Raw genomic sequence first — 8730 nt, forward strand, 5'->3', positions numbered from 1 at the left:
TTGATCACACTTGCTTTTTAGAGACCTTTTAGAGATTTAAAGGATCTGATTCTGACTTTTCTATAAATACTCCTTAAAGAACTCTGCCAATAGAAGTATCCTTCATGCCTGTGTCATGGGGAGAAATGAAAAGATATCATGTGTCACCTGAAATAGAACAGCTGCTTTTAATTCTTCACTTCTGCTTTTTCTGTTACATTTCAAGGAGAGGACAAGGTTTTCAAGAATCAAAATCAGCACTGGCAAACAGGCAAAGGGTCACGAAAGCCACAAAATTGTCAGGGGCCTGAGGGCATTAATAAGTCTTAACCTCCCTGAGGAGCCTCCCCTGGGGCTGTCACCCATCCGCTGCCCAGGTCCATTTCAGGTCATCCCTGTGCTGTTCTGGTCTGAGCTATGCTGTAGGAGTGCTGGTCTCCACCTCTACCTACTGGTGGACCTTTGACTACCTACTGTTGGTAGCCCATCTGCTGGATGGACCCTTTGTATCTGTGCTCCAGCCCTGTCTCTGGCCCTGTCTCCTTTTGCTCCTGACTGGAGCGCATGGATGGACCCTGGACCTGGTTCAGCACTTGCTGTGTCTGGAAGTACCGATGGACACCATTACCAGCACCAGCTCTGGCAATGTGTTCAGCTTCTGTGAGACTGGGCTGTTGGTGAGGGCATGGGTATGTCCCACCCTGGAATATGACCCTCCTGGGTCTCCCAGCTTCATTTCCTAGCTGGTCAGCCTTACACTGGCCACTCCCTGTAAGAGAAAGAAACAAAAAAACAAGGAAAAAAAAAACCAACTAAAAAAAGCCCTAACAAAACCAAATCATTTTGAACTGCAGTGCCTAAAGATATCTTTAATTGCTGTTAAGTAACAATTTATTTCCCCAGCCACCCTAGATAGCAGCTTTTCTAAGCTCTCTATTCCCAAATCCACTAACAGCTACTCAATTAAAAAAAAAAAAAGGCAAAACCCAAAAAACTTTAAAGCATGCTGTATTGCTGATAATATTTGCACACATCATAACCTTACAATGTAGTGCTAATAGTGTTCAGATACTACTATGGAAAGTTGACTTCTAGAAAACAGGGTGAAAATTTTAAAGGAAGCAGATTCTCCCTTTCAAAACTCTTGTTGGGAAGACAAATATTCATCAAACCCAGCAACTTTTCAGTTAGTTGTAGTGAAGTCTGAAGGTGACATAGAAACCCGGATGAATATAAAACTGGGTAAACAGAGTTGAATTTCAAACCATGAAACATGAGTCCCAGGAGTTGACACATTTCTTTTAAAACAATATATTTTAAACATATAATTCAGTTTTGTGCATTTTAATGTAATCTGTTCTGTGATTAAAAATATGTTAGGCTCAATTTGGAGATAATCAGAAACATGGATAACTCCATTAGGTAGCTTGAAGCTTTGATTCAGAACCAGTTACAGCTTTAGATTCTTGCTAGGAATCTATCATTAAATTCCTGAGTCAGCTGAACACCTTCACCTCCCTTTGGGCAGAGGCTCCCTCAGCGTTTATAGCTTTGTGTGCTCCAGGCCGGAGCAAGGCTTTAACTAACAAAGGTTGTATTTTAAACATACAAAATTTAGGTAATCATAATTCATATTTATAAACTGTTACCTTTTTTTTGGCCATGGTGACCTAGTTGGCAGCTCCTCCATCATAGTGTATTTCTTTGTATGTGAGCTGAGCATCTGCTTGGCGTGAAAAAACAGATTTCAACTCCCAGTATCCTACCTGTCATTGGTGGTGTCAGTGAACAGTATAGAAGGCTGCTATTGTCCTGCTATACTCTCCAAAGGGAAAAAGTGTTACCTTAAATATGAAAGTCTGGAAAAAATAATAGCTGTCTTTAGCTTCTCTGTTCCAGAAAAGAATTAAACATATGTATGTTTGTTTCTCATATCTGTGCTCTTAGTGTAGTGAATATCTCCAAAGACTTATCACCACATCAGTCACAGAGAACTGGGATGACAAAAAAGATTTAAGTTATGGTGTTTGGATCAGTAGCCTGCAACTCATCTCCAAAGCAAGAAGTTTAAAACAAGCATTGTGCATAAACACTGACATAAGAGCAAAGAGAAGACAGAGCATTGATACCACATCAATTTTATGTTAATACTACATATTATTTACTGATGGACAGAGAACAACATATCTATGATACCTATTGCCAGAGGTACCAAGCTATGTTGCCATGTCTCACCTTTTGATTTCTCAATCTCTCCCTTAGTCAGCGATGATTTCTCTGAGACTCAAACTCACCTCTGCCTTACTGCCTTTGAAAAGAAAAAAATTAATAAAGACAACTAGGCTGAGGGATGGGTCGGGACAGTGGAACAGTTTGTTAAGGACAGTAGCTCCCTCTTGTCCCCAGGGTATGGGAGAATATTATTATGTATGAGAGAATATTATTATGTATTTTTATTTTACTTATCTCCCTTTGAGTCATCTTAGCTTCTGTTCCTGCTACGTTAACAAAAAAAGACCATTAGATGTTCTACAAATACCTGGTTTTTAGAGACAGGTTGTGGATGTTTTTCTACATTGTTTGTTTGTTTGTTTGTTTAGGGTTTGTTTGGGTGGGGTGGGGTTTTTTTTGGGGGGGTGGTGTTGTTGGTTTGGTTCTTTTGGGGGAGGGGGATATTTCATAGCCATGGTGGGGGAGAGGTCTGTCTGCTGTAAAAGTATAACATATGAAGAAATAATCATCGAATTCTGGACAAGGATGCCTATATAGAGAATACATCCACGGGCTTTCTTGATATCAGTCTATAAACCAATAATGTATGCATTGTTTTTATCAGTAACTATCCTGTTTGTAAATGCTAAACCATTTGCTGATGATATATCCACAGCAGCCCAGCTAGTTTGCTCTCCAGGGTTGATAACCTGAGTTCTGTTTTCAAAGAAATATTTAGATCCAGGTGGAACATGGTATTCCTATCTAAAACAGACCTTCAACTTTTGAGTATGACACTGGTTAAGGACCTGGCTGCAGATATATATACAAACTGTCCCTAAAGAGAACAGCCCAGATTACACTGCCCAAGTACAATACTTTTCACAACTATGTCATTCCCTCTCCAAGTTCTCAAATTTGCCTTGGCAAATTTACTTACCATCACAGCCTTAAGGGCAAAACAATTTGTTGCAGATACAGAACTGTCACTTTTTTGGTTTTTGTTTGTTTTTTTTTTTTTTAAATACAGGATTTTCCTGGCAGAACTACATGCATATGCATCCAGAGAACATTAAATCATTGCACATGTACTATACATACAGTGTGAATTTTCCAAAACACATCTCATTTACTATGCATTTCTTGTGAACGAGCCATGGACAAACCTTGCATTCCTGGATGTCATGCAACTAAGGAAAATATCCAGTTCTGCCTGGCTTAGGTGAAAGAAGCGTCTTGAGAAAAGACTTTTGTAGTTGCTCAACCCATATTAGAGTCAACACCTGAGGTCCATGGGCCAGTTTTGTTGCACCTCTGTGGCCGTCAAATGAGATCAACCCAGAAAGTGTAATGGGTATTAGATTTAGCTCTTATAACATCATGTAATATTTTGAAGTTTCTCCTAATTTTTTTGGAAGGAAATGAAGATATGGTTATTTTAAAGCTTTTCAGGAGGTGTAACAAGACTTCATATAAAGGGGAACATTTCAGTCTCAAATATAAACTGAACTGTGGCTCTGGGATTTGAAGGAACCATTGAATTAATTAACTTTGTTCATTAGCTCTAAAACTCAAAATGATCCTCGAAATGGAGAACTTGTGCTGAAGGTCATATGTGAGTGAGGGTCCCAGAGAAGTTCATAGGAACATAATGAAGAGTGTAGTCCTTATCCATTGCAATCCAGACAAATTTTGTAGGCACAAAGCAACATTCTTATATTTTCATGGTCTCTCAAAGGCAAGTTTGAGCAACTTTAAAGATGCTAAAATATGAAGATGATATAATATAAAGAAGAGGGACTAAGCCAGGCTTAAAGAGGAGTTTTTATTGGACCAAATATGTTTTTATAATGTTTTACCTCATGAAGCTTGGATACTGTTTTATTCTTCCTCTCTCCTTCAACTTTCCTCTTTCAGCATTACGTGCTTGATGTTAATTGCAGCCATATACTGTGTTTATCCGCTTGATGGCAGCATTTGAACATAGAACCGTTTGAATCTCTTCAAACTGTTACCTTCGCATTTTACATCGCAAAGTTTGTAACCCATTCCCAGTGATTGGTTACGCTAAAATGGCAAAAGGAGAGAACGAGACCATGCCGGTAGTTCTTTGCCTGTAGGTAACCACTGCTCGTGATATGATGTGCTGCAGCATAGAGAAAGACAGTGTTTCTCCCACAGAATTGCTGTTCTCACTTGAAATTAAACTGACAGTAGAATTTAGCCATTCACCTAACTTGTACATGGCTTTTCATAGACCAAATGCAGACAGTATAAATTTTTAAAGTGTTCAAGGCCGTGTTGGATGAGTCTTTAAGCAACCTGGTCTAGTTTTGTCCCTGCCCATGGTAGGGAGGTAGAATTATATGCTCATTTAGGTCCCTTCCAACCCAAAATATTCTAGGATTCTATGATTTATACACAAAACTACCTGAATGAAGACAGCTTAAAAGAACAGTCACTGAGAGGAAATTAAGAATAAGGAAAAGAAAACCAATGAGTATTTTATATAAATTCAGGTAAATGAAAAGATTTTGGTACACTAGTATACTCCTAGCCTCTGCCATTTTACTTGTCTATTTTTAAACCCAAAAGGGCATGCACAGCAACTTTATCAATGATCTCATATTAATTTTCATGCTTCTCACACCATGTGGTGAAATTTTTCTTTGCCTGTCTCTGTCTTACTGCCTTTCAAAGATGTTTAAATTAGAAAAAGGAAAATAGAGGTTTTAATTTTTTAATTTTTTTTTTGTGCCAAATTCAAGGACAGAACCTCACTCAGATTTCCAGAGCAGATGCAGGCATCTCCCAGCTTGCTGGGAGTTGTGCATATACAACATTTCTGACAAGAAATGGTTAATATTTCAAGCGGTTAAATAAATGTGGAGTTGATTGGAGTTATTCCATTCTACCTTCCAGTGTTTAAATTACTGGAAGTATTTCAAGAGTCCTGCATCTTATCATGGGCAAGTGTAAGCTTTGAAGGGATTCAAGCCACTACTCTCACCTGTGCCTGGTTTTCTTCCTAAATAATGGGACTTGGAGGACTAAGGAGATCTGACTGATCTGGTGGCTGGGAGCCTGGATTGCTGAGAGATATGAAAGGCAGGCTGTTTTCAGGATGTGTTGGAGCTGTCCCTGTAGTTTTGAGCCCAAGAAAGTCAGTGATGCCTCCTTGCTGAGAGAGAACAAAGATTGCCTGGAAGCCAGAGATGAAAGCATAAGGAATCACGTGTGGGCTTACTGTTGGGAAAGAGCCATAAAGGAACCAAGTCTGATGTGGAGCTCTGTCTGAGGGAGTTTTTCTTTAGACAACTGCAGGGCTGTTATACTCTAAGAGATTAGCTCAGCAGGGGAGATCTAAGTTTTGCGCTTTATAGAGCACGTGCAAGGTTGCAGGAGATAAGAGGGAGAAGCTGCAGCTTTATCAGGTTTGCTTTGCACAGCTGCCTGCAGGCCCAGTCCTGTTTTTCCCTTCAGAGAGCTGGAATTGTCCAATAGTTTCAATGAAACTGCTGCTGTTACCTTGGGGTGTCGTTTTCCTTTTGAATATCAGTCCTTTTGATATTTTGCTCATTACTGCACAGATTCTGCATTGATCTTGGCTGGAGACTTTTATTTTTCTATCCTACGGTCATGATCTTCATTAAAAAAAAACAAACCAAAACTAGTGAGTCAAAAACCGTGCAAAAAATTCAGGCTGTCCCCCAGCCTCAAGACTTTCCTCTCCAGAGAATCCAGTAAGAATGGTTAGAGATTGTTAACTCTGTTGGCCAAGTTACAAAATTACAATGACTTTCCAGTAGCTCCCTCTGATTCCTAAGTAAGTAGATCCAGGGTCATCATGTCCACTGATACCATTTTCAGAAGTATGAGTTTTGGGGTAAAGGGGTTTGTTTAACACTATGCATGCGTCTCCAATACTTTGAAACTAACTACATTGGCATGACTAAAAGCAAACAGAGTGGTGGTAGAGCGTTTAGCCATGGAAGATCATGCCCAAATCAATGCAGACTTAATCCACTAACAGCTTTAGCAAAGGGCTTCATGTTCTACTTAGCAGAGACACACAAAAAAGAAGAAAACGGAGAAATAGCCTAGTTTAAAGAGACAATGGAATGGTGAGTCCAAGCATTTGCTTTGAGGATGTGAAGTAAAACAGTGGGATGGTCTCCACAGAGTCCCAAGACAGAAGAGGAATGAAGGCCACCCAGTTAACCTGGAAACAATGAACCTCAAAGTCCTTGTCGTTCTACCAGGCGTGACTAGCTTGAGGCAGGGGAGGAAATCTAAGTAGGTGGCATAGCTAGGAGAAGCAGGGAATTTAGGCTTTTTTTCTTTCCTTCTGTTCCCCCTGAGATGTGGTGGTTAGATTTGCGATACTCTACCCAATTGCTTACAGGCGTCAGAGTATGTGTGACCACTACAAGATGATGAGGAACTGGCCATCCTGTTATGGATGAGTGTCTAGCATCCATCTCACAGCTTAAAGAGGAGGCTGAGGAGGAACTGAGGAGGCTGAAATGGGATTGACGATATTCAGCAAAGACTATCCTAAATGCTTGAGGTGTTGAAGGGCCGTCTGTATCCTAATGATGCCTACAGCTAGGCAAAAATAGTGTTGTTCTATTGGATAGGACTGTGTTGTCTTTCAAAAAAGCAACTGAAGCTTAAAAGGATTCCTTGCTGTTCTTTCTTCTCACCAGTCTTTGGAAGAACTTGATGTAGAGGAGACAAAATGTTATTAAAGCCTGTGGTACAAATGTTGGAGCATTAAACTATCAGCCTAAATAGGTCTTCAGATGTATTCTTGTAATAAACACTTACATATGTTCTGTGTCTTGTGGGCAGTGCTGAGTTTGCAAATGAGTGAGTTTCCACCGAAAAAGTTCCAGTGAAGGCTGTCCACAAGCCTCTGCCCAATCAATATTCATCTTTTTCCTATGGAAATACATTTTCCCCATGGAAATACATTTTCCCCAAACTTACAGTGAATCCAAATGATTGTGTATTAAAAAAATAAAAACTAATAATTAAAAAAAGAGTAGTTTCAACATGGACAGTGTGTGCTTGAATGTTTGTTAGGTGCTTCAGCAGACCATGGCTGTGGTAGTGAGCAATGCTGTGACTAGATGGTGCACTTGTCATATTATACATAGAAACTGCAAATAGAGTGATGATAGCTGCTCCTTATACAGGTATCTGTAAAAGCTCTGGCAGTGGTTACTGTGTGTATATGTCTTCATGTTTGGGGAAGGATAATTACAGCTATGGGAGAAGTGGGAACTCTGGGTTTTGAGAACATACATTAAGAACATATATTCAGCATAAGTGCACGCTCCCCCTGGCAAAACAAACAAACAAGCAAACAAACAAACAAACAAACCCAAAAAACACAACAACTAACAATGCACTCTCAATGCACTGTAATATTTCTGTCCAATCATCCAGCAAGCCTTATTTGCTACTATTTGTATTGTCTTGGTGGTTCTTATACTATAAACCATGCCTGTACTGAGACTTGTCTGACAATTCTCTTTCCGTGAGCCTGTGCCGGAGCTGCAATAGCGATGCTTGAAGCAAATCATCGACATTCAGGTTTCCCATGCTTAGTATCTGGCTCTCAGACTAATGTTGTTTTAAGTCTCAGCAAAAAACCAGCTTGGTTTCCAAGAATAAGACATTGTCTCTTCTATTTGTTATTTAAAAATTATAATCTGACGTGTTGAAGCATAACAGTGCTATTCTGAGGGCTACTCATACAGACTTGCTGTCCTTTTGACATGAGTTTTACTTGGCTGTCATGAATTTCTGGTTAATAATGCAATAGTTAAACAACAAGTGTGAGGGAAGCCAATGCCAGGTTTATTGGAAAAAACAATTCCACGTAAATGTCAAGCCTCTTAGAAGTAGAAGTGCACCTCCTGCAGGTCAGAGATCAAACCTCACAGCATCTTAGAGTTTCTGGTTGAAATACATTCTCTCACAGATAGCAAGTTTTCGTGCCTTAACTGCCCTGGTTACATGCTGCATGAAGCTGCCCATCCTGGAGCAAATTAAAACATAATTTGAGTTGTTTTGTCTTTCTGTTTCAGTGAACTCAGGATGCCTCATGTTTGTTGTGAGCTGCCAGTTGCACATGATTACAGGATGCAGCTGGCTGTGGTGACCTCTTATCCTGCAGAAGCATGTGGTTCTCTGAGCCTGAAGTGTGAGGGACCTCAGATCCCTACTCTGAAATCCTTCCAGTGGCAGAAATGGGTATTTTAAGACTGTTAGACTGAAAAGCTTCATAATGTTTATTCAAAGCCTGCCTGAGATCCCTGCTCATGAAAAGGGCAAGTGGGAAGAAAATACATTTGCAGTTTGATTCAATTTGTGTGTGTGTGTGTGTGTCTGAATAAAGATTTCAGGATAAAGCTCCTATTCTGAAATTAGAACTGAAACTGGAGCCACAAAGGGCCCTAGGGTTGCATTCTCATTTGACTGAATGCATTCTTTTCAAAGTTCAGCGAGAATATCATATGGTTACTGGGA

The sequence above is a fragment of the Neopelma chrysocephalum genome, unplaced genomic scaffold (assembly GCF_003984885.1).
Source record: "Neopelma chrysocephalum unplaced genomic scaffold, ASM398488v2 Primary Assembly neopelma1_24, whole genome shotgun sequence".
Taxonomy (NCBI): Eukaryota; Metazoa; Chordata; class Aves; order Passeriformes; family Pipridae; genus Neopelma; species Neopelma chrysocephalum.